The following is a 4,891-nucleotide window of genomic DNA, read 5'->3' on the forward strand; positions in this document are numbered from 1 at the left end:
GCACCCCAAGGGTAGCGGCTGCGGGTTACCTACGATAAAAATAAATAATTATTCGGGGTTAAGTTAAGGTTTAAAGTATAATGTTTAGAGATCACTAGTACAAAAAGTATCATACACGTCTCCCTTTTTACGACTGTTATAGAAACAACAAATATATAAACTAATTATATACGTCTGTTATACATTCAACCGACGTATATTTTAATAACTTCTATGAATACACGTCATTTTCACATAAATACAGGCCTGTTAAAGTATAACAGTCGTATAAGCAGGCTTAATACGTCTGTTATTCGATTATATATATCAGTGTATGTGCATCAGACACAAAAGAATTTAATTAATAATTAAATAAAATATAACAATAAGAATCTCAGACCATTAACAAAAACATCCCCAATTTGACAACCGTTCTTCGTCCCAATTACATCGCCCTAACTATCAATCGATTAAATTTCCTCTCTTCACTCTAATTCTAAAGGCGGTCCACTGCTGATTATAGCCGACTCCTACATCAACCCGTCTAACTTCTTCCGCTCTCCGCTTTCCATGCTCCGTTCGATTCAGGTATTTCCCCTCCCTTTCATCTTGCACCCACCCCCGACTCTCTCTCTCTCTTTCTCTCTCTCTACAATATATATATATTTCTATATTTCTGTTTATTTGCTGTTAGTACCTGTACTAACTAACACTTACCATCACATATTTGATTTGAATTTCTTTTCTTATTTTTTTTTAATTTTAATATATACTATTTCACTATTTTTACTAGTTCGGTTTGTAAATTGGGGTTCTTCGATTCTTTTTTCAGTTTATCTTTGTTGATTAAAAAGTTCTTTTTTGGAAGACTGTGACTAGATTTTTGCCTTCCCTTTATTCCCTAAAAATGTTCTTACATTATTGTTAACTTTGACTTGGTTTTAGTTGAATTTTTTTTGTTCTTTTTTCTTCTCTACTTCACCTTTTTTTGTAGGAAACTGAAGTCCTTGATTACTTTCATGCAACATCAGTGGTAAATTTTGTCAACTTGCCTCTGTAGGCAAGAGCTTTTTAATTTTCCTATACACTATTCTATCATTTAGAAGCTTTTAACACTTTATTGTTTTTGATATAGGAAAATTTAGTTCTCTTATTTGATGTTTGTATTGTCAGAAAGATTGATTAACATAATTATATATAAGGTTGTGGAGCACAGAGATAAACTATGAACTGGAATTCAAAGACACCTTCTTGGGATTATAATGTTTATGAACAATAAACCTTTTCAAACATTCTGGAAGTTAAAGGGTCTACTAGCTATCCCGAACAGGAGACTAAATGAATTTTTTAATAAATTTAAAATAGGGTACTTGGTGAGAATGACGTTATCGCCTTCAGGCACGTCTAAGAAGTAGCGACCAGGACAATGACAACTTATGAATGGAGTTGATACAACAATCTGTCTTGTAGATGTGTGCAATACAGACCTCAGCAACTGCCACAAGTATCATTGGCAGCACAAGGTCTGCGAAGCTCATTCTAATACTCCGGAAGTTAGAATTAATGGTAGCAAGCATTTATTATGTCAGCACTGCAACAGGTTTAAATAATTAGACATTTTGTGTAGCATTATTGATCTTTAATAATATTACTCTTCATTGAAATTGTGATATTGTTGTGTCTAAAAGAAATTATAAATTATCTGAGTTTTGCTTAAAACTAATTATCTAAATATGATAATAAATTTGTTGTTTTCTCACCGGATAAAAACAAGCCCAGTGGTAAGCTTGGTCTGAAAGTGCAGCCTGATCCAACTCACAACTTTCCTGATTTTGGTATGTTTATTTGTTTAATCCTTTGTTTTTTAATAATCTGTTGATACAGTTTTATTTGCCTGAGTTTATGTACACTTCTTGTAATTTTTTTTGTTGTTTAACTAGATATATAATGTATGGTTTCGTTTGAGTTTTGTTAATTAGTTGTTTTTTCGTTGTATGTGTTTATTTTTTATTTGGGTGTATTTGTCATGAGAGAGAGTGAGAGTGAGAGAGAGAGACTGTTGTGTCTACTTGATGGATAAACAGCTAAACTAAATCTTTACTATTTGATTTTGTTTTTGGAATTGTTTGTTATCTACAAAGCTTTTCCTTATTAAAGGTTTAATAACAAAAATTTACTATGCTCTTAACTGGAACACTCTGCCTTTACCACTCGGATAAAAATTTGGGATTTATTGAAAATCACTATGTTTACTTATTTTTTAGGTGCATGTGTTATAAATTTGTGATGGCTAAATTAGGGTTATTACTTATTTAGCATAATTATTAACTAGTAGGCTATTATTGCTCAAAGGTTAAAAGAAAGGAATTCAATTATTTGTCCTTTCGGTGTTGTTTTATTGAAATTGTTGGCAATGTGAGAGCTTCCATAATGGTTTCTTGAACTATAACTACATATCATGCAAAAGAAGGGAGCACCTGGGTACTTGTACAATCATCCTAAACACAGATGCATGATAATGTGCCTACTTAATCGCTTGTTAGCTCGCATAAACATAACTATAGGACAATATATAGTTCTACTGAGTTCGGGCTGATTGCTGAACTTATTAAACAGATGTAGGCTTCCCGTTTTCAAACCAAACTGATGATGTCATGATCATTGCAAATAAGAGTGACGGAAAACTCCGGACACTAAAGTGCTACATAAATAGTTAAATGGTTTTGTGTTTTAGAAAACTTGGTTACATTATTGTCAATCCATGCCATACATTATAGAATTTCAGTGTTGTTAATTATAGTTAGTACAGATTTGCGTATGTGTTATCATTCTAAATCTCTATCTTACGATGTGAGTCCTTGTCAGAGTATAGCAAGAACCTAGATACCTAGATTAAATTTTCTAATTTCCTAGCCATTTTTTGTTTTAATATATATTAATGTTTACATTTCACCTGTGACTGATTTGATAGATTAGGTGTTTTTTGTAAGAAGATAACTTTCTGGTTTTCATTCAGTAATGATGTTTGGTGGTTGAAATTACCAGAACTAAGTCTACATTGTGATGTAACCGGTCAGTGGTAATCAAACAATAGAAATTTATAGTGGAGTTAGGTAGAATCTATTTGCATCCTTAATAATGTCATTAACTATTTAATATTTGCATGAAGAGGATAAATAAACATGCATTAGCTGTAGTCTGTAACATATTGTATTCAGTGAAGATTCTGATATTTAAATCTTATATTCATGCTTACTACTTTTCAAGCTTTATCTTTAACTGTAAAGTGGCTTTCCTGTGCCCCCTTGATATCATTTTATTTTGAGTTAACATCTGCATTTTAATGATTTTCAGGTTTGTTCTATGTGTTGTGGAGATTGTGTTAGGTTTCATGTTTGGTGCTGGCTGCTAAATGGATGTTGATCTTGTTATAGTGGAGTTGAAATTTGACTAGTTTCATTTTTTGTTTTTAGCTGTTGGTTTTTATTTTGCTCCAACTAAATGTAATCTTGTAAGGTTTGTGGAATTACTGTTTGACTTGATAAAAAAATTATTTTAAATTTGAATTTTCATGTTCAGCTCTGGTTTGTTTAGATGTATTGTGAAAAGCAGGCGGCACGGTGAAAAGTGGCCTGATATTGTGAAAAGTGGCCTCTGATATTGTTAAAAAAACCTGTACAATATGAGGCTGTTTTATAATGACTGACGCATAAGCATATTATATAAGTCTGTTGTCCAACAGCTGACGCAAATATTAAGTTTAAGCGGCTGTTATGTATCAACATGTGTCTGTTCCAGTATGACGTAAAAACTTTATGCGTCTACAAAGTATGAACAGTCATATAAAATTTAACTTTATGCATCTATTTAACACTTGATACGTCTATTGTAAACAGACGCCTAATATTTATACGCGTCTGTTGGGAACAAACATATATGTTTGAGAGCTAATACGACTCCTCCATATGTATCTGTTGAAAGCAAACACATATGACCTTTTTCAACAGACGCGTATGGCACTTTTTGTACTAGTGGATAATTGATGATTATGCTTAATAAAAAAGATTCGATTAATATAAAAACACATTGAAACATCTTTTTCAAGAAAGGTATCAATATTGTATATGATAATCATATTCATATTCTAAGCACATCAATATGTTTGGATCATTCAAAGGGTGATTTAAACATCCGTACAATTGGATCGTCGAAAATATTTACAAATTTAGAAAATATCGATAAATAGGGGATACCAATTCCAAAAAGTCGAACTTATCGCTAGTGAGTTATATATAACAGTTTACAAAACAACTATCTAATCTAGTGTTGGGCAATAGTTTTTCAAAAACACCATTGTGTAAAACAATATATAGTTCGGAACTCCCAATTGCCGATACGATCAAGTTGTAAACATATTGAAGTTAAAAATGATAATAAAGACATTCTAAATGATTCAAACTACACCAATATCTATAAAAGAACAACTTCACAATTTTTCGTGTAATATAACTTCGATATTCTTATTACCGACATACTATTTCGTTAAAATAATTTGTGATTATTTATTTTTTAATACATTATATAATTTATTCCTCTATATTAATTTATTCAAATACATAAAATCCAAATTATTGTAGTCCTAGAAAATAAATGAATTAATATTATTCAAAATATTTGTTATGGATTAAAAATTAAAGTATATAATTGCTGTATTTATTACTAAGGAACGTGAGCTTCGAGGCTCGGTTTAACTGCTCTTGTGTTTTATGACTCAATCTGCCTTAACAAGATGCCTACATACCTTGTTGATTGCCAAGGATCAAGTCAAAAAATGTAGTTCTGATTTATGAGGTGAGGCCCCTTATATAGATGTTGGGGGTCCTTCAATTGGACTTGGTATAGGAGACTTGGT

General features: G+C 31.4%; 1 long non-coding RNA gene across 2 annotated transcripts; it reads left to right on the forward strand.

The window, feature by feature from the left end:
• Positions 1-365: 365 nt before the first annotated feature.
• LOC141699835 (uncharacterized) lies at positions 366-3,557 on the forward strand. 2 transcript variants are annotated; one of them, XR_012566115.1, is made up of 3 exons: positions 366-567; positions 1,345-1,579; positions 3,334-3,557. It is a non-coding gene; the product is annotated as an uncharacterized LOC141699835 (long non-coding RNA). The 2 variants fall into 2 exon arrangements; XR_012566114.1 differs by having other exon boundaries at positions 1,345-1,502.
• Positions 3,558-4,891: the final 1,334 nt, after the last annotated feature.

The sequence above is a fragment of the Apium graveolens genome, unplaced genomic scaffold (genome assembly GCF_009905375.1).
Source record: "Apium graveolens cultivar Ventura unplaced genomic scaffold, ASM990537v1 ctg1398, whole genome shotgun sequence".
NCBI classification, from domain to species: domain Eukaryota; kingdom Viridiplantae; phylum Streptophyta; class Magnoliopsida; order Apiales; family Apiaceae; genus Apium; species Apium graveolens.